Genomic DNA, 22,762 nt, shown 5'->3' with positions numbered 1-22,762 from the left:
CAGAAATCCTCAAGAGGCTCGCAAGGCAGCCTACAATTTGCAATGTGGGGAGGATCAGGCCCCACAAGAATTTGTGCAGGAGTTAAAGCGTGCTTTTGCGCAGACCACCAGAAGGGTGCGCACAGATAGCAGAGAATTTATAAATACGTTTTTCCATGCCTTGCCCAAATATATCATGACCCAGCTCGTGAGGGATTTTCACGAGAAAAGATCTTTAGACTGGGTCATTGAACAGGCTACCCGGATCTATGAGGTGCAGAAACCGGTAGATAGCAAAAGTAATGCCCAGAAAAACCCCAAAGCCAACAGCACCCCTGCTGCTGCCAAGGTGGCAGAGGTAAAGGTCACCCCCGTTTTGGATTTGGAGATGGGGGGGCCTAAAAACCTACCTGCACCTAATAATGCTAGGCCCAGGAGGTCCTCGGGTCAGTCACAGACAGGGAGCCAAGGAGGCAGCCCCACAAATGGGGTCCCTCGCTCTCCTGATTATGTAAGTCCCCGTTACAAGGGAAATCGACCCATCCTGGGTTATGTGTGGACTCCTCCAGCCCAAGGGGAGGGATCCAGCCAAGCACCTAACCCAGGGAACTTCCCTCCCAACTTCCCACAGGAGGGCAGAAATTCTCCAAATCCTGGGCAGAACTTTTTCCCCAGGTATCCACCCAATTTCCAACCCCAAAATCATCCATCCTTCTTTCCCCAATTCCCTGAGCCCAGATAACCTAATCCGGGAGAGGGGAGGCCAAGGGTGGAGGGGTACCCAAATCTTCCCAATCTGGGGTATTACCAGAGAAGGGATAGTTACCCTTCCCGGGATCAGCCCAGGGGAGAAAACAGGGCCCCGTATCAGCCTGAGCGGGTGTCCCAGTTAGAGCGCCAGGTTCAAAACATGGCGCGGGATCTGGGGCACATACTGAGGGCTCAGCAGAACATTCAGATCGGCGTGCCGGCGCAGAACGCACCCAACTCTGGACCTGGTGCCCCAGAACAATGACGGGGGCAGCACCCCGATAACTCACCGGTTCCCAGGGAGGAGGCACAAAGGGAAGGGGGGTGTAAAGCCTTGGAGGAAGCTTCCTTCCTCACTTGTAAACAGCCCCTGGAAACCCAGGAACCAGAAACAAAATCTCTTGCCCCTGAAAGTCTGCCTCCTAAGGAGCAGAGGGGGGGTAGGAGAAACAAAAGACCCAAACAGACTCAGTTTGAGGAGGAGGTACAGGTCTTCCAATTTGAGGGAGAGGGATCCTCAGAGGATCCTGGGAAAAGGATCTTCTCCTTCAGAGAGGGGGGAACTCCTCCCAAAGAAAAATGGGTCCCTAGGGATGCAAATCCAGACTGGGGAGATGTGGAGACTGAGCTACCGCCGCCCACCATCTCATCCCAGAACCAACAGCAAGAAAATCCCCTGGTTCAAACCCATCCTGGTGACTGCCTCCAAAAAGGGGGAGGCGGACCAGAACCGGAGCCAGGGGAACCCACAATGGCTCTGATCTCCAGTTGCCAACTTTTTCTTTCAGATTCCCAAGGCTCTCCACAGAATTCTGCCCAAAATGCTTCTCTCGCGATGTCCAAAACCAGAAAATGAGCCCACCAGTTGTCCAAAAATGTACATTATCTGTGCCCCCTTGAGGAGAAGGAGGGAAGATATTATGCCCCGGTACAAGTACAGGGGCAGGGTACAATCTCGGCACTGGTGGACACTGGATCTCAAGCTACCCTTCTGTCCAGAAGGGCCTTTGACGAACTGAATGCAGGAAGGGGAGAGAATTACCAAATTCCTCTCACCTCTCTTCCTGGGCAACTCCAGAACTTTGACGGGAAGGAAATTCCCGTCGAGGGGACGGCAGATTTGGACATTAAAATTGGGCGACATAAGTTGAAGCACCCGGTCATAGTTGTGACCCCAGAGGGCACCCCTTGTTTACTAGGGAATGACCTCCTGAGAAGGTTGTCACCCCTAATAGATTGCGTAAACAAGGTCCTCTGGACCCAGACTAGCCGACCAATAAAATTAAAACAGAGTGTTAACCATGTTAGTTTAAACGGCACCTGCCACATGGTTGAACAAAAATCTGACCAAGTAGAATTTCACTTCCAGAACAACCAGATTCCAGACGTGACAGTAATAGCAGTAGGACAACAGACTGGTGATGGGGGGTCCTCTCTATTTCTGAAAATCAACCTTCCTTCCAGTCTAAAGTGGTATTCCACGCTGGAAGGAAACACTCTGAAATTCTATACCAATCCACAATCTGAAACTCCCACTCCTATAGTCCAGAAAGATGTGAAATCAGCTCAGAGCCTGGCTGAGATTCAGCAAATTGGAGAGCAGTTGTTCATCCCTGTTCAGTTAAATGATGGGAAGGACTCTGTTCTCGCTCGAGTGTGTGTGAACAACGGTAAGAGCTTCATCAGCGAAGCCATGTTCCGCCAACTCCCAAAAGATCCAGCCATTCCCACCTTCAAACTGATAGACAAATGGGAAATGGACCTGGAAGCACCTAATTCCAAACATCTCCTGCCAAGCAGGTGTATGCTCAAAATCTCCATTGGCAACAAGAGCATAGTCCACAATTGTTGGGTTGTGCGAGACGTCCCTGCCGCCTTTTACTTAGGCAGTGACATTCTCAATCGCTTTGCCATTAGTTTGGACCTAATAAACTTCAAAGCTTGGTCCCGATTAGCGGATAATCCCATGGGCTTTGATGATCCAGAAAAAGCATTTAGGTCAGCTCAATTGCTACCTTATGCAGTTGAAATTCAGATCAAAGAGGAAGTCACCATCCCAGAAAGGACCCGACAATTCTCCCTGGAAGTGAAAGTTAAAAGAGGACAATATTTGCAAAACCCTGATGCTTACATACATCTAAATGCTTCTCTCCAACAGCAAGGGTTGGGGGTAAACCCAACTCCATTAGTCAACCTAGAACATGACACCATTCCTATAGAGGTGGATAACAGCGACTTAAAGAGTATTACTCTAGCCGCAGGCACCATTATTGGAATGGCGGTTGATGACCGACATTTCTCCATTGATCTTGGAAATGAACTGTTAGGACCAATCCCCAAGGACTGTTTTGACAGTGACAGTGATGACAACGCAACACCAGACAGAATTTTTACCCGGCATGGGGGGAACTTCCTGGTGTACACTTCTTGCCCTTATGGTAAGGAAGATGTGACTTGTGACTTCAGGAGGGATGAGGTGATTTTCCAGGTCCATGAGGGCTGCCTTTCCCACCTGAAGCCTCCACTCCAAATCAGCACTCTGACCAGGGACTTCTCCACCCAGCTGGAGGAGGCCGCGGAGATAGCCAAACCAGAAGTCTTTCCAGGCTTCAGGCAGATGGTGGAAGAGAGAGTCAACCTAGCTGATGCCTGTGTGACTCTGGAACAAAAGCAAAAGTTGAAACAAGTTTTCTTGGATTTCCAAGATCTCTTTGCGGTAGACTCATATGACTGTGGTCGCACCGACATCCACACAACCACAATCCCCACGGACCCTGGCATGACTCCTGTGTTTGTGAAGCAATATTGCTTGCCTCTCGCATCAATGGAGTCCCTTACTGAAATAATTAAGAACCTTGAGTCCCGGGGAATAATCCGTCCAGTCCACAGCACCTTCAATAATCCGGTGCTGGGAATATTGAAGCCAAACGGCCAGTGGAGACTCTGCGCTGACCTCAGGGAGCTCAACAAACGGGTCCATACTTCCCGATGGCCTCTGCCCTACATTGACCAAGGGCTGGCCCAGATTCAGGGGTCACAGGTATTCACTGCAATAGACCTGACCAATGGATACTGGACCGTGCCTGTCAGCAGGGAGGACCAATACAAACTGGCTTTTACCTTTGGGGGCCAGCAGTACACATGGACCCGGACTCCCTTCGGATACCTCAACTCCGGCAATGAATTCAACATTTTTCTACACAAGGCCATGCCCGACTTGGGTGCAAGGGGTAACTTGGCTTATGTAGATGATGTCCTCATCAAAAGTTCATCTGTGGAGGAACACATAGCGGAGATCCGTTATGTTCTAACACAGTTGAGGGCCGCCGGAGCAAAACTTTCCTTTCAGAAAGCACAGTGGTGTAGAACCCGTGTTAATTTCTTGGGGCATGAGATTACTCCTCAGGGTCTCTGTCCCCAGGAAAAGAAAGTGGAAGCACTTCAGAAACTGAAAGACCCCACAACTCTGCGGGAACTAAGGAGCCTCCTTGGACTGACTAATTACAGCAGAAAGTTCATTGAGGGCTACGCAGAGATCACCAGACCCCTGATTCATCTCCTGAAGGGGGGGGTCAAGTGGGAATGGGGTCCAGAACAAGCCGAGGCGGTAAAACAACTCAAGAGAAGCCTCTCACAAGCGCCTTGCCTAGCTTACCCTGTCAGAAACAAGGAGTTCTTCCTGGAGACGGGGTTTTCTAATACGTGCTTGACGGCAGTATTATACCAAAAGTATGACAAGGTCAATAAAGTAATCTCCTATGCGAGCAAAACTTTATCCTCTGTGGAGGAGAAATTCAACGATTGTGAGAAGGCACTCCTGGCGACGGTGTGGGCATTGAAGAATTGCCGCCCGTTTATCCAGGGGGAGCACATCATAGTGGAGACTCCACACCAGCCTCTGCAATATCTCCAAAGTGACAGAATCCGGGCCGGAAATGTGAGTAATTCCCAAATTACTTCCTGGATTCTGTCAATGCAAGGCTTTCCTGTGGAGGTCAGATATGGCCAAAACAAGAAGAGTCCCCTCGCGCAAGGTCTGGCTGACTTGCATGATTGTGCCAGAGAAAACTGTCTCGAGGACGAAAGTCTAAAAATAAAGGACAACATGGAGGCATACCTTAATTCCCCACACAAAGTCTTTGAAGAAGACAAGTGTGAGGGAATGCCCACGGTGTATGTGGATGGATGCTCTTACCATGTTGACAACAACGGTGGCTGGCGTAGGGAATGCATGGGTGAATGTGTCCCCAGAACCCTCCGCTGGATACAAAATTGGTCCCCGAAGTAGTCAGGTGGCAGAATTGATGGCTGTGCATCAGGCCATCCTCACTGCTGTCCAGCATCAACTCCACGAACTGGTCATAATCACAGATTCGGATTATGTACGGAACGGGTTCGTGGAGCACCTGGTTAATTGGAAAACCAGAGGCATGTTATGTGCTAACAACAAACCCTTGAAACATGGGAAGTTGATCCAAAACATTGATGATCTGGTCACCTCGAATGAGATGACCATCTATTGGAAAAAGATCAAGGGTCATTCCAAAGTAGAGGGACCAGACAAAACTGGAAATGACTTAGCTGATCAGCTGGCCAAAACCGGGGCTATCCAAGGGGATCTAATTGAGATTGAGTCCCTGTTGGGGGAAATCCAGGTCACTGCTATCACTAGGTCCCAGACAAATGCTCACAATGATCTTCCAACTGTACAATGGAGTAAGGAGACCCCTGATGCTGATTTGATTACAGCTCAGAGGGGGGATTCAATAATTGGTAAATTTTACCAGCACCTTGAGGACCCTGAGAACTTTCCCCTGACGGATACCGATTACATTGGGAAAGAGGACCTAAGAGTGTTGATGAAATGTCCAAAAATGTTCCGAATCCAAGACGGTTTGTTGGTAAGGAAATCCAAAGCTGGCCACGATCAGTGGGTGGTTCCTACCTCCTTCCGAAGCCTGATGTTAAGTCACGCCCATGATGCAGCCACCGCCGGTCATAGGGGGTTTCACACAACATTGGAAATCTTAAGAGAGGTTGCATACTGGCCACACATGGGGCAGGACCTCGACCAATACTTGAAGGGGTGTCTTGTGTGTGCACAATTTCAGCCATCATCCCTCACGCACCGCGCGCCTCTCCAAAAGAGGGGGATGACACTGCCATGGTCAGATTTACAAATCGACTTTGTAGGCCCTGTGATTCGCTCGGCTAGGGGGAATAAGTACATGTTGACTGTGACATGCTTGTTTACCAAGTGGGTGGAATGTCTCCCAGCCCCAAACTGCAAGGCAGAAACGGCAGCTGCCTTGATGATCAACCACATCTTTTCCCGTTTTGGTCTACCTCAAAGGATTGAGTCAGACAGAGGTAGCCACTTCACCAGTGAAGTAATGACAAAGATGTGGGAGATACTGGGGGTCAAGAGAAAGCTGCATATTGCTTATAGACCAGCTTCTTCTGGGGCAGTAGAGAGATATAACCGGACAATTGTGAGCATATTAAAGAAGTTTGTGGCAGATTCTGGGCCAAGTTGGGATATCCAATTACCTCTGGTCCTAATGGCCATCAGATCTACCCCTTCATCTGCAACCAAAATGTCACCATTTGAGTTGATGACTGGGCGCAAGATGGTGCTTCCTCAGCATTTGCTCTACAGGACCCAAGAGCAGACACTGATAAATGCCTCCACTACTCATGAGTATGTGGAGAATTTAAGGAAACACCTCCAACATGCTTTTGCTTATGCTCAGCGGAATCTAGAAAGATCAGCTGATAGCATGAAGACCCATTATGACCTGAAAACTTCCAGGACGGAATATCAGGTGGGAGACCGGGTCTATCTATACAACTTCCAAAGGAACCAAGCCAAGCAGCGCAAATTTTTGCCTACATGGAAGGGACCATTTGAGATCATCGACAAGATCTCCCCTGTGGCCTACAAAATCCACATCCCCAAATGTCCTTTGGCAGCGGGGGAAGACAAGTGGGTACACATAAACCAGTTGAAGTGTTGCCATCCCAGGCACGCTCTGCAACAACTGGAGGAATCCTCTGGAATCCTAGCGGGTACTGTCTCAGACTAATTCTGTTCCAATCATAAAACATACCACATCTAGTCTCTAAAATATTGTGATTTGCATGAAACTGTCTCTTAGTTATACTGTTTTTTTTTTTCAAAAATGAATGTAATGTTTCGTTATGATGAAATGCATATGCTGCCCCACTATCTCAACAGTGGTGGAAAAACGTCTATGAGTAGGTATTGCCGCTCTTCCTTTGTCGTCCTAGGAGAAAGAAAACCTGAAGACGGGCCAAGGAGGACGATCCGGAGACCGGGAACGAAGATCCAATGGGCCCAGTGGACCGCCCAATATTTCCATCAGGACCGGCGAGGAGGACCGATCGATCAGTACCGGATGGAGAAGAAGATGCTGAACTGTGCCATCTACAGAGTAGGAAGAAGATTATGCGGACAGACCGGTGCGTGGGTCAAAACACTTGGGCACGCGACTCCCCATCGACTCAAATTCAAAGTGCAGTCGCGTGGGGGGGCTTGTTGGGTGTCCTGACCCACGTTTAAGCTATCATGCCACAACATTTGGTGCTGTGGGTTTAGAAAATTCAAGATGGTGGAAAACCCACATGTGCGCCGAAATCCAGGAAAGCTGTGCAGTTTGTGCGCACACCAAAATGGTTGCCTCACTTGCCACCCACCAGTGCGAGAATGAAAGGCCGGGTTGCCATGAGGGAAATGGGTTGCCAAAGGAAAAACAGTAGCGCCGGTTAGCTTCAAAGCGCTTTAAAACCACCATTGGACTACCCGCACAGTAGTCTGAAACCATTGGGAATGGCAATGCTGATTGCCAAATGCAACCTAGAATTGTGGGGAATTCATTTCTTAAATCCCAAAAATGGGTGCAGTACCAGTACTCACCACTATCCAAAAGCCGGCGTTTTAAAACCACCCTGTGTTTCTCTGAAGGCAGGCTCAAAATGCCTATTTTCAAACATTGCAACATGTGCAAAATATTCACTGAACACCAGCAGACATTTGGCAGAATGAGGTTTTGTGTGCTTACAAAATCTGGGAAATGAAGAGCCCAAAACAATGGTTATAACAAAACTGCTATGGAGTCAGCAGTTTAAGTTGCACTGGATTTAAAGACACTAAAATCGAAAATGTTTAGATTAAATGAGTGACCTATGTTTGGTGTCACATGCCTTTGCAATTGTTTAAATGTCATAGTTTAAACTTAGAATCAGCATTCTAGCTGCATGTGTAAAATTGCAAGTTAATTTAAAAAGCAACAAAAAAACATGACAGTTAGCTGAAAGTCTGGCTTAAGGAACTTGATTTTGCTTGACAGCTACCCCCATCAGGAGTGAAACTTGAGTCACAACTGTGTTCCCAGGCCTATCTGCCTTTTGCTGGCCACACTAAGGATATGCCATCTCTCTGATAATTGAATTAAGGGGAGCCCCCTACAGAATACAGGAGCTCTGAACAAAGCCTGTCTTGACTCAGGCAAAGGTTTTAGTACAGCGGTCGTAAAATGTAGCTTCCTCTTGGCAGAAGCTGGGAGGGGCACTGCCTGTGAGAGCAAGCTGGCTTGGCAGAACTGGATAAACCAGTATTTCCACCATGTGACCTGGGAAACCACACCCCTTTGTAGCCAGAATATTGTTTAGAAAAAGATGAATAACTCATGGTGCGGACATGTGAAAATTTTATAAATGATACCATAATTCTTGTGATTTTTCTGCCCACAGTTTAAGAGGTTTTTAGAACCGGCGGCATGTTCAGGGGGGTGTTAGCGGAAAAGTGGATATTACTCTAAATGTGTGCGTGTTAAAAATCTGAAACTTCATCAATTAATGTCCATACTCCCTGCGCACATGTGTGTAAAATGGGGTCAATGTCAGAAATTGAAAAATCAGTTAAAAAGTCAATTATGTGCCATTTCTGAATGCAAGCTCTTAGAAACAGCAGATTTGGACAGAGACATGGCTAAATTCGGCCACACCATGTATATGTAATTTCAAGCAACTGTGTAACTGTGAAATATGTCTTTTGGTCATATATAGATTTGGGTGCACAGATGACAGGGGAGGTTTTTCAAGAGATCATAAATGGCTGACATCACTCTGACACAACTTAGTTCCCCAATCAGGGGAGGAATGAAAGCTGGACCAATGACAAGCGAGAGGGGCAAGTTTAGTTATGACCAACACACACACCCACTTGCAGAACATATAAATGGACCACTGAAACTTAGGTAGAGACTTTTCAAATCCATCTGCCGCTGGAAGCTCTGCCGGAAAAATCCATACTTACCTCCATCAAACTTCAAAGAGCCAACACTTAGACTCCAAGATAAACAGAGACTACAGAACCTTAACCAAAAAGGCCACTGCCAGCAAGAGTATTTGTCAGCAGGCCTCAAAATATTTTTGCAACTGAACTCTTCAGACAGCCGGCTGACGCCGTCTGAATTTTGCCAAGAACTTTTGCAAGAACCCGGTGACAGAAATATCCAAAGAGAAGGCAGGACCCGACCCAGAGAACCGGTAAATAGCAGAGACCAGGCCATTGTATCCAGAGTGCTGACCCCGATGCTGTGAGCAGTTCCAGAGACCAGACGCTGTGCCCAGAGACCGTCCGAAGTCCAGACCTGTTGACCAGATCGTGACAAAGCCGCCTTCCTGTTTAAAATCTCTTGTGAGTACCGCCAAACTGTACCAAACCAAAGCTCTTAGTTTAAATTCATCTAATTCAATCTATTTAACCTAAGTAGAACTGCCTGGTAGCTCCAAATCTGTCACCTGTCATTCTAGCTGCAAAATCTGCACTTGTCATTTTGAGCTTTTAAAATTTCAAATCTGAAAAACAACCTTCACTAAATCGCTCATATCTCCGCGACCGTTTTTGCTAGAGACTTGCAATAACTTTCATCTGAAAGCTTAGAATCGTGGCTTTCCTACGAACCGAGAAATGCATTGCCCCTATAGTTTTACCGCAATCGCGGAACACGCATCCGCGAATTTTACCGCGATTTGCAAATTTCTCCTCGTGTAAAAACAGCTGCTGCTTGCCTTCCATTTGCCAGAAATTCGTTTAACCTGCTAATCATTCCTGAATCATTGCAAGAGTGAGCCTGAGCTAATATTAACTAGATACCATTCACCCTGAACCTCTGAAAGGGAATTAAAAGCATTTTAGCATATTTTTTTATTCATTGCCAGCACATATCAAAGCAATTTGGGCCTGTGTCTTCAAACTTCTGTAGTCTAAGCTTGCTGGGGTGAACTGAATTACAGTTGATCGCATTTCTGAGAACTGTGTGCTTCCTTCCATTTCCTTGCATTGTATCAAGGGGGGAGGGGATTGCCAGAGAAAATTGATTACATTGTTTGGTTGAAATCATATTGAGTATTTTCTGTACTGCATTCATTGAATATTGCATCCACCTGAGCTTACATAAAGCATTCTGTACCACCTTCTTCTTTTGTTCCTATTCACCTGTGTGCTACCTTATCCATTTCATGTCAACTCCTTATTGATTATAGAGAAGCGTGTTAGTGCCAGATTCTCCGTTGTTAATATTTATCATATCAGATTAAGTGTGATATTCAATTATTAATTTATTATAAAGTGTGATATATCTATCTATTGTTTAAATTATCAAATAAACCTTTTAACTTGCAAAACAGAACTACTTCTTGGCTCAGTGGGGTCAGGGGGATTCCAAGAGAGGGGTGTTATATAGGGGTAGTCATCCAGAACGCATGAACTGGACATAAAGATATATCAATAAGGGTTTTCATTCAGTATTATAGACTATGCGTTGACTTAGCTGTAGTGTTGAATTGAATCCTCTTACAAACTCACCTTTGTTTTTATATCGCTGTCAGCAGTATTTGCCACATGTACATTTGTCACAGGTAATGTATTTTTGAATACATTGTAAAAGAGTGGCATCACTGTCATGGCCAAATTTGGGAGCAAATTCTATCCACAAAAGCATGTGGATGCATGGTGTTCCTCTGGATTGATATTCTTTTCTCCAAAAGAAGTGTTCCACTTCTCCAAATGGAGGGGTATTTTTTTATTGCAGACGAAGTGCAGCATGGAAAGGAAGCAATGGTGAAAGTCCCTAGATACATTGATAGGGTCAAGAGAACAGAGTTCTCCTTATGTGTTTATATATATTCCCTCTTTATTTTGGTTTGCAGTGCGTGAGAGGTTGTGCAAGTCATCCCATTCATATTCTGCACAACTTAAAGTAACAAATCATGTGGGTGGGCCTACATTCCTTAGCATGCAACGTACATCAGCGTGATGTCAGAACCAGTATTCTTCTGTAAAATGCATGTTTGCCAAGAGATTTGTGATACGTGACTGCAAAACTTCATCTTTGTCTTTTATTTTTTGAAGCATTTGGGTAGCAGATTTGTTTGAAAAATTAGAGATTGTTTTAATGTGTGTGTAACTCCATTACATAGAGTTGCTAGAACACGTTGAAACAGGAGGTGGAAAATGTATTCTACATTTTGTCTAAATCTGGAGTCTTCAGAATACATTTGTAAAGAGCGATATTCTGATGCACTCATTTGTGTGGATCTTTCATCATATCTGCCTCCTTTTTCTGTAGGAAAGAGTAGAGGAAAAGAACATGCTTCTACACTTTTTTCCCATATGTTCATTGGAGAGCATTTGGCTTTGTTTCTAATGCATCTTCTATGGCATCTTTGGAGTGTAGTGGGTGAATTGTATACTGGTCTAAAATGTTGCCTGCAGTAACAGGATCTAAACGTTCAAATTGGACAGTTTTTGGTGAATCTTGAATTTGTTTGGGTGGTTTCTTTTATGTTTTCCTTGATGTTTGTGTATTTCTAGTGTTCATTGTTTTCTTTAATGTATTGTAGGGCTTGTCTAACTTTGTTTAGGTCGACTTGTCGTTGCCAAATTATGTAGTATATTGTTGGTACACCATTAACTAGTACACTTAATGATTGATCTACTGGCCACTGTATTCCTAGAGTTTCTACATTTTCTTTAAGATCTAATGGCAAATATTCTACTTTGCCACAAATGTGGCACCTCTCGTGCCTGTCAGCATCATCTCTACAACATCCGTAAGATCCACTCCTCCCTCACCTTCCACGCTACCAAACTCTTAATCTCCTCCCTTATCTTCTTCAGCCTCTTCTACTGTTCTTCTCTCCTCTTTGGACTCCCTGTCTCTCATCTGGCCCCCCCTAAAATCCATCTACCACTCCTCTATCCGTACTCTCTGTCACTATGGTCCCCGTGTTTCTATCTACACCTCACTCTCTCAGCTTAGCTGGCTCCCCTTCTTTTCTCAACTAAACTTTTAATTCCTCTGTCTAGTCTTCAAATCCCTACATGAACTGGCCCCTCTATCTCTCTTCTCTCCTCTAATTGTACACTCCCTCCCTCTCACTCCACTCTGCTGATGTATGCTTACTCACTGTACCCTATGCCCAATGCGCCTCCTCACGATTCCGTTCCTTTCAGCTCTTGGTCCCCCTACATTGGAACTCCTACCTCTTTCTATCTTCTCCATTCCCACCTATTCATCCTTCCGCACCTCCTTGAATGCCCTGCGTCTCCACTCCCCCCTGACTTTCCTTCCCTACCTTCTCCCCTCTCCTACTCCCCTGTTCCCTTCCCATCTCCTTTCCCTCCCTTCCCCTTCTCATCGCACCCATTGGTCTCAATTCAGTTATTTGTAACCTCCTACCCACCTCCTCTCCCTCTCCCTTCTGCCTTCCCTCTCACCCTCCACCTAAGTAAATTGTTCTACATACTGTCTCACTGGTTTGCTTCATGACTGTATATATGCTTCTTTCTTTATTGTACCTTGTTGTTATACTGTAAAGCGCTTTGGATTAAAGCGCTATATAAACCCAATAAACATAAATGCCTTTTAGTAACTTAGATTGATGCAATTCGGCTGTTTTCGGTTGAAGGGGTATTAAACCTTGAAATGGGTGCACTGTTGCATTATTTAGTTATTTAATTGTGTATTTAACATTTATAAAGTGCACAAATCCCAGAGGCATCTCGGCGCTGAAACCTACCAAATTGGTTACAGTAGAATACAGTTACAATACAGTTCACATTGCACTTCAACTGGGACTTAGGGGGGTGAGTACCGTCACACTTCAACATATGCATTGCAGAATAAGACAGAACAGATATGAATGGCACGTATGACAACTCTATTGTGAAGAAATGTGATTATTGAACATAGTGAAAGTGCTAAGGTGCTAAGTATTAGGAGTTACTGTCATTGATACATAGTTTCATTGTCAAAATTAGCCGGTTGGGATTGGGCTGTCCACTCTGGACCTGGTATTTCAATATTGGTAGTCTAGGTTGAAGCGTCTACTCTTCATTATAATGCTCTCATACAAGTTAAGTGTTGGAAATCTTTTGGAAGTGGGAAGATTTGTTAGTTAATAGTAATAGCACATGATGGCATTTGGTTATTGTCCAGTATGTGCAAACTATTGAGGGGTCATTTATCATGTATTTATTTTCTGCTTTGAGATATAAAGCTAATTGGAACCATTAGGATTCCTCATTGTTTTCTATTTTGTAGGCCATATCTACTATTTTGGTGCTTTTTTATTAAAAGTTCTGCAGCAGCAGACACATACATTGTCCGGTATTTCAGCAGATGTGTTTTGAGTTATTTCTTTTTAGTATGTGTTTGTAAGGTGGGTGCTGTTTGTGAAGTTTGTGCTAATGTTTTTCAATGTTAATTAATTTTGTAAGTCAACTTCAGTTCCAAAATATTTACTTTGCATCTGTTTGATTTCTCGAAGGAGTTCTTTGGCAGTGCCATGTAGGAGAATGCTATTTAAATTTTGCAGTTCTAGAGCAGGACATTTTGCATAGTATTGTGCTCTTGCACTTTGAAGTGTTTTTGTACAAGATGGAATTACACATAAAATGTCTCAGACCAAATAACCGGACAGAATCAAAGAAGATGGTTAAATACTGCTTTTATCTCAATGAAGGAAAGGAGAGTGCATCATCATTCATCAAAGTGATTCATGCAGGATCAAAAAATCTTTTGATTATACTTAGTTTATATAACGCTAGATGTGTCATCTATCAATTCATTCTATGTGGCATATTACAAAAACCTATTGAAGAGTGGGATTGGATTAAGGGAACATGTCTACATATAGAATGCATGAATATTAGTCTGCCATTGGTGGTCTCTTGTCTGTAGGACATGCCTTGAGCTACTTCTAAATACGTATAACACTGATTACAGCAGAGAATATGGCATGGGGATAATACATGCAACATGGTATGCAAAAGTTCATGGCAGGCTTTTGTGAAATCCAACCTTAGACATTCAGCTCGCTAGCAGCACGTACATAGAAACGAAACCCAGGTACTTGGTGATATGTCAGTTCTCCCCTTGGTTTGCCAATTAGTCTACCCTCTCTTATTGGTAGGCCTCATGCCAGTGTCCTCTGTTTGAAGGCTGAAGTTTCCAGTCTGCACTGTCTCAGAACATTCAAGGGAGTATAGGCACACCGTTATCTTAGCTTCAAGCCTAATGAATAGCCCTTGTTTGTGAGCTTTTGTCACGTTTTACAAGACCACAAATTTGTACATTTCGACAGTGTATTCAACACTATTTGATTCATTTATACTGTGTGCAGTTGCTCTCCTTGGCCTGTAGAGACTTGTACACTCCATCCCATATAAGCTTTATGCACTTTTAAATGTCCACTGCTTGGCATCCATAAATGTTCTTGTTCCTCCTAATCTGGAGAAATATGCCCTTGGCACATGGTCTGCTGGTTGGACTCTTTTCGTACTTTGCCTTCACCTCTCAAAATAACATCATTGGTCCTAGGCCAATGTACTCCTCTATTTTGCAAGGGAAAAACAACTTCTTCATCATCTTTTCACTTTAAGATCCTGGGGTTGTATTTTGAGGGAGCTGGGTTGATTGACATAAGCTGTTGTTCATCTTCTTGTAATGGTCGTCCTAAACGTTGAATATATACCTCACATAAGCAAGCTTCTAAATGTTCTTTCTACCTTGCGTTTTGGCGTATTTACAGTTATTGACCAGTGAATTACTTAATTCGTCTTTATGTTCAAAATTGCTGTATCGTGGGTAGATGATTCTCTTAGTACTTCATTTATGTCATCCTTAAGTATTTTCATATAATTTCAGAATAGGTTCTTACATTTTCTTTATGACATTCTTTCCCTGTGGTCAAACTTTGTTTTAACATACATCCATTTTATTCATAGCTCCATTTCCTCAATTATGTCTGCTTGTGGGTACACTCTAAATGGTTGCCTGAGTGCATAGTGTCTCTCATATGCTCGACGTGGTACAGTAATATTGCAAGGATTCATGCATGGGTTCCCAATTGTGACTCTTCATCTGTCTTTACAATAGGATGGTGTTAAGGGGGCACAGACCATGGAGAAGGTGTCCACCTGCTGCTCTACAGTATGGTCTATCCACAAGATTTTGTATAGCGGAATGGTGTGTTGATAACATTTTGATGTGATGGAACGTGATTTTGCAAGCAGTTGCTGAAATGTAGGCTAATGAATGTCCTCGCAGTCCTGTGTGGATGCGCGCTGGGCAGGAGTCCATGCTTTGTAAAGTTGTTATTCTATTGTTGTCTTTTAGTTTCGCAAAGAAATTTAGGAATTGTCATAAAGATTTGAAGGATTGTTGTCGTAAAATGCATGTCTATTTGTATACTGGATGGTTTGTTTGGGTAAAAGGAACACTGGGTTCAAAGATAGTTTGGGATGTGCTGCTTGTGAGAATCCAGTCACTGTCACAGAAATTTGAAAAGGTATCTCTGTTGTGCATGTCTAGATGTACTTTTTGTAATTTGTTCATTAACTTAGTTGGTGGTTTTATTATGTTTAATATTAATATAAACAACTTTCTCTTTAGTAGAAATGTGCTGTCAGTTAGAGCTTTGAGGATTTGTTTTCTGCTGGAGTGTTTAAGGGTAGATCACTACTTTGTAGCTTTTAAGAATTCTACAGTGGAACATTTTTTGCAAAATTAATTTTCTGGATTGTTTTACTTTGGCTGCACTAATATTGGTAGACATAGTGTTAGGTTCATTACTCTGTCTGGTTTTGTTTGTACACATGTTTTTATTTTTAGATTTTGCAAGAGGGACATTAGTTGTTTTAGTGGTAGCTGGTTTACTTTTTTTGAGTGAGGTTACTAACTGTTTTGTTTTAATGTTTTCTATAAATTGTTTTTGAGGAGGAGGACTATATGTCTTGTTTTTATTCTTATCTGCTCTATTTTGTTTTTGTTTTCTACAGAGTTTCTTTTTATTAGGCATTGTGGTTTGCCTGTTGGGTAAAAAAGAAAGTACGTGTTTGAAAATTGCATAATGTTTATGCCTGTATTATTTATGTATTTATTAACATTTTTAAAGCACTCACACTACCTGGGGGCATCGAGGTGCTGTTACAGGAATATGTTTTAATTGTGTATTTATAACGGGCTTAATACCCAGAGGGTTCTAAGCACGGACCCAGGGATCAAACCTGTGTTCCTTCATTGCGTCTTGTTTCCAAGGTGAGCACGGTGCCACTGAGCTATCCTCCCGGGGCAAATGCATGCATGGTTGTGTGTGATATTGTGCAGTGGGATGGTAGGTGTGGATGAGAAGGTTGTAAGAGTAAGAGGGTTTACATGTGTGATAGGCTTGGGTTAGTGAGTAAGGAAGTAGTGGTGTGATGGAATAAATAGGGACATTATGATGTTTTGAGGGAAACAGTTGATGTTTTAATGGTGTGATTTACTGCATAGGTATGAGCGATGTCTAGAAGTAATGCAAATGGGGTGAAGAAGTGCCTCTGGGTGTGCTAATGTGTGTTAGTGATTTGGAATGCAATGAGTTTCAAGGTTTTTGTGTTGGAATTAGGACCTTATGTGCATAAGGGGTATGGAATATTAAGGAAGTAAATTGTGGTATCGATGTTATTGAGTAATGACTGTGTTGTTAGGTAGTAAGGAATGGCATTGTTTTGAATAAAGAACAATGTTTGGATGGGAATCGAAAGAGTGTGAATGTTGCAATATAATGAGAAACAGTGAAATCCAATGTTGGTGGATATAAAAGAATATTCTAGGCTAGTATTTAGTGAATGTACATTGTTACAATTAGAGCAGTGAACATGCTGCACTCATATACTTAACTTGTAGCATGTGAAGAGTGTTCTTTCTTTGGTAGCTGTTTTCTTCAATCTTCTTTTTTCCTGCTATTGTAAAAGAAAGTAAGTGGTTATATGTGGTAATGGCAAAGTCATTTTAGTAAAATAGTTTGTTATTTATTAAGGTAGTGGAAGTTGTTGGTAAAAAGAGTTATTAAAGATGGGTTATTGGTGGTGTAGAAAAGTATGTTAAGTATGTTGTTAAACAATATGGACTCTTATTATGAATGAGCTAGTCTGTAATTAAAGGTTCCAGTAAAAAGTTACTGGCAGCTTTACTGGACTCTTCATCTAGTGGTAGGGTCAGTGTACTCCCGGCAGGTTTTACCAGCTGGGAGTTGAGGCTGGTACCGCCAGGCTTTACACTGAAGCACCAGCATTGTTACTAATGGCGCTGGTGCTTCATGGTTCCCAATCTAATTGAGTCCTATAGGACTATATGGGAATGGGAACTTAGTGTACTGACACTGATTGTGATATTTCCTTAGCATCCGGATGTCAGGTGGTGGTTGTGGTAATGTGGGGCTGATGGCAACATGCCAGCTACCACTGGGTTTTACCAGCAATCCCGTAATGAGGCCCTACGAGAAGTGTTGTTTGAAACATTATCAGGTGTAGGGCAAAAATGGGTGCATAAAAACGATGCATATCTAGGTTCTGTTTGTGCTGCTGATTTTAAATAAGAGAAGGGCTGTGTTTGTGGTAGAATGCATTTGTAATGAGTTGCAGTGTTTTTAAATAATAGGAAATCTGTGCTCTAGTGGAAATGCAATGGCAGATTGTAATTGGAGCACTCTTTGGTGCATTATAGTAGTGGTTGAAAAAGAACAATAGTTTATATGCAAATAGAAGAGTTTATATGCAAAGAGAAGTGTTGTATTAACTACTTTGTGCCTGAATAATGGAATTCTTTGCACAGTCAAAAGTGGCTTTGCACTGCTGAAAAGTGAGTTTACACTGCTCAAAGAATCCCTGATTCATGGAACTGTGCAAAGTGTATTTTTGCATAGGAAAGTCAGTGCAAGTTTATTTTTCCAGTATAAAGTGAGTTTGCATTGACTTTGTACTACAGAAATACATTTTGCACAGTACCATTAATAAGGGTTTGTGCTGGCAGCTTAAAGTAACTTTTCAGCAGTGGAAAATCACTTTGCACTGCGCACAACATTTTATGAATTGGGCCATTCGGCAGTATGCACGAATGTGAGAGCAGGTGGAGAATGGTGGCACTGTAAGGGAAGTAATGAGAAAGGTTGGAAACGTTCATGTTCATATGGAATGAGAAATGAAAAATGGTGTGCATTTAAAAGTGTTTATATTTAGGAGGATTTTGCTGAAAGTAAAAAACATATGTATGTGCATTTAGAGCAGCACTGTGTTTAAGCATTCTGTAATAGATAAGAATAGTTGATGTGAAAGATTTGTAGAATCATTTTAAGTGGCACCTTAATCTGTTTGGCAGTGCATGTAAGTAACTGTCACTTGATGTTACCAGCTGCAGAGTGCTGTCATATATGGCCTTTGATATAGTAGTTAAAAAGAGAATATGCTTATTGAGAAGATTATTACAGGGTAAGTGGCAGCAACCGTGTGTGAATATATATATATATATATATATATTGTTAAAGTGTGAATCTGCAAATAGAAATCTTGGAAAGTTTCACAGTAGTTTTTGATGCAGGTTGCTGTGATTAACAGGAGATGTGTACTCTCAGAGTTCAAGTGTACATGTGAAGTGTTGAACTGAGATGACCGGGTTAGGTGTAGAGTTTTGGATGTGATTGGTGGATGGATGCATGCCTGTTTGAAAGCAGCCAATGAGTTAGTGTTACAAACATGCAAGAAGAAAGGATAGAAGGGCACATTGTGCTACGGGGTCCGCAGACAGTGCAGTAGTCCACGAACATTGGACGTGCCATCCGGGTTATTTAATGATGCCTGGAATGGGAAGAGGAATGTGGGGATTAGCCTATCATAGTGAATGTTGTGGCATCTTTGGTAGTATTCAATTGCAAGAAGGGGACACTTCCTGCTATGCAGTTTCTGGGGTAAACTGGACATATGCATTATCATTGTGTGAGAGTTTGGCTCACTTTAAACAAACAGTAATTATTATTGTGCATTGTGGAGGGACCAGTTTGGGCCATGTGACTGCTGAATCGTTGAAGTTTGCATTAAGGACTTCTTGAAAAGTCTAATGGAACTCTGTCCAACTGCACAGATAATTTTTTCTGCAATTAATCCAAGGCAAATATAAAGAGATATCTAAATGTATTCAGTCCAGACATGGAAAAGGCTATGAAGTTTGTTAATAAAGGTGTGTGTGTCTCTTTACATGCTTCAGGGATGGCTTCTTTTGAGAATGAAAATACCATGTTGGATGGTGTAAATACTTTTTGAGGTGATGGAGTGCCTTTACATTCTGTTGGGAATCAATTTTTTATTTTCAGTGTTAAAAATGCTTTGAAACAGTTCATATGAAAAACTTAAATGGCAAAATATGGAGTGCATAGTAAAGAATCTGTGAGTAGGTGTAGGGTATAAAAATGAGAAAAAACAAAAAATGCGAAAACCGTAAAAAACAAAAAAAAAGACTCTTTTAAGATCCACCATTGTAAAATACACGTGTTAAATCTAGTGTAAACATCCCCACCCCCTTAAATTGAGATACTGTCCGTGGACACCTCGTGTGCCATCCGGGTCCTTTGAGGATGCCTAGCATGGAAAGGGGACTGCGGAGATTGCAGACAGTCACAATGTCCGCAGACACGGGGGATGAGCCAATCAGGCTCAAATGTATTTTGTCCACAAATGAAAAAGCAAGGCGCAATGTTAACAAAGCTGCAGGTGCTTTTTTACAGGATGTTGGCATGACATCTTTTGACGATACAAATATCAAATTTGATAGTGCCAACATTTTTTGAAGAGATGGAGTGCATCTGACTGATGTTGGGAATCAGATTTTTTGAAAATGTTAAAAATGCATTGAAGCAATTTTTGTGAACACATACAATATTTATTCAAGTATTTGCCCCTACCCTCCCTTCCCTCCCTCACCATACCTTGCCTCTCCGACAAAAAAACAAAAACAGAAAAATGGTTCTTTTAAGAGCAATTTTTTAACAAATAACAAGTTAATTGATTTTAATTCCCCCACTGCATGCCTGGAATATTCCAGGTTGCCGCGGACTACTGCACTGTCCATGGACTATGCAGGCTGCAAAGGGTCCTGTGATATTTGTTTTAAGTTCTATTTTTTAACTGTGAAAGGGGGTTTTAGAATTCTTTTTTGGTATTTTGTGATTTTGTTTTTTGTGTGCTTTTTTGTTTTTTACAGGAGAGGCAAGGAAAGGTGGGGGCGGGAAAGGAGATGATGAAGGGAAGGGAGGGGAGGGGCATGAACCAAACAGATGGATTGGCAGGTGCACAGGGGAAAATGTTGAGCAGGCCTTACATTAAAGTTAGGTGCCAGTGTTTCTCGTGCTTCTTGACCATGGCCTCGAAAGTACTACAAAATTGCTACCACCTGCAGATTGGTGCATCGCAGTACGAACATAGTACTGTGACCCTCAAAAAGTAGGTGTCAATAGCATTCTGTATGGCTTGCAAGGTGGCTGGCAGGATCCTCTACCCCACAGGAGTAGCCTGTGTGGATGCAGAAGCAGTTTAGTAAGATGGGGTAGCACTTGTTAACCTGCTTCTCCCTGAGAAAGGAACAGCCTATCTCAGAGCACTCATGTGGTTGGAAATGGTGTGGCGCCTCATGGAGGTGGTCCCATCGGAGTACAGGCCAGGTTTTCCTTGACTGATTATTATGCGGCACTGTCTACCCGAGCCTTTGGTACACCCTCAACGGTGGTGAAAAACTGCCAGACTCATGATTCATGACGCATTTTGGAAGTAGGCACTTCCTGTAACTCATCTTTCACTTCCTCTTCATCCTGTATAGTATCACTGCACCTGTTCCCCTTTCCAGGCGCTCCAGATGGTGATGATGGTGGTGGTTGTAGCCCCTGGGAAGGAGGAGGGATGACCACAAGTGATGCCATTAGAGCATGCTGCAAGGTTTGAGAAGCAGTTGCTCTGAGGTGCTCTCTCCTGGCTTGCCAGATTGAGAATGACTAAAAGTAATGGGTGGGTGTCTTCAGAGGAACTGTTCGTGGACCGTGTAACTGACCCGGACTATATCATCAAATATAAGCCTTGGAAAGTTGTACAAAGTTGACATATCAAATAAGAATGGGTCTAGCAGCATTGGAATTGTAAACTTTCACTTTGAAAGTTCCTACATTATCCAACAATGCAGTTTTAAAATGTTTGCGGTAATGTACACTGATCGTGGACACATCACAATGCCGCATGGGTGCAATCACATGATGACATCCAGGAATGATCATGGCACAGACATGTCTCTGCGGACAGCATTGAGCAGAAGAACGCCGCATGCATGCCCATGTGTGTCCGCAAACTGGCCATGCTGTCATGCGGAATAATGAAAAGTGACATTAACCTTGTCATATGTTCTTAAATTACTTTCCTTAGAATGTGATCTTAGCTCATGGTGCAAAAGCATGTCTCAAACACACAATTAATGTGTCTTCCTAATGATGAACTCTAATGTTATTCTTATTTTGAAGTGATGTTGTTTCTTTCTTCCTTACTGGAGTTTCCCTGTATGTGCCTCAGATGTCTAGGAAGTGTGCCTCTGCATATGTATTGTTTGTAGTAACACAGTGTGTGCTGTAAGTCTTGCTAGCTATTAATTCCAAGCTTAATATTAGTGACATTTCTGATAGGTGTGCATTTATTATTTTACTGGACAATATTACCAGATTAAAAATACTGTACTTGTATGGTGCATGCTGCACCCATTGCCGATCTGTATGTATTATTAGATTTCTGGATTAAGAACAGCACTCCAATATAATGTTTTGTTTAGATTAGTACATGTTTTAATGCATTCAGTAGGTTATGAGAGGTCTACCGATTACCCCTGACATCTTGCTACCAACATAGTACACACAACCACTTGTAGGGACTTTTCATGAAAATTAATTTTGTATGTGATGTCATCAATACAGAGAGAGAAAGAGAATACTGAGCGAGAGAGATAAAGACAGACGGACAAACAATGGCACAGAGAGATGCAGATAGCCAGATAGATATAAATGGACATGCTGGACTAATTTAGACACACACTAAACTTTTTTTGTTAGAAAGATAGACCAACAAACAGACTTGCTGATGGAGAATAAGCCAGATAGACAGATATATAGGCAGAAAGATAGAGTGATAGATTGATACATAGATAAACCCCAAATGATTTAGAGATATGCTAAACTGACAACATATCTTTACCTGCCATTACACAATTTCTAACCTGTGTGAACTTAGAAAACAAAATACTCTCTTTGAGATGTCAAATAGAAATGTTAAGAATTCTAGCAGATTGTCAGTTGTGAATGTGACGACAGAAAATGCAAGTGGGCATGGCTTGAAAAAATGATTGTGTTGAGACTAATCTACTTTAACTAAGCCTGCCACACATACTCCTGACACCTTGAAAGGTGATTCAGACTCTTCAGCGGGTGGCCATTACAATCAGGATAATGGCTGACGTCATGGCATGTCCATAGTTGCTTTAATGGCCAGAAACACGCTGCTGACATTTCAAAACCTCCTGCACATCGTTTTTATGAAGAGCAGCGAAAACAACATTATTAAAAACCCTAAATAATGTCCATGTATAAGTTACCTGCTGTCTGT

Source organism: Ambystoma mexicanum, chromosome 7q (genome assembly GCF_040938575.1).
Source record: "Ambystoma mexicanum isolate Mex_15411 chromosome 7q, UKY_AmexF1_1, whole genome shotgun sequence".
NCBI classification, from domain to species: domain Eukaryota; kingdom Metazoa; phylum Chordata; class Amphibia; order Caudata; family Ambystomatidae; genus Ambystoma; species Ambystoma mexicanum.
The sequence above is the reverse complement of the archived record's forward strand: the minus strand, read 5'-3'. Positions refer to the sequence as shown.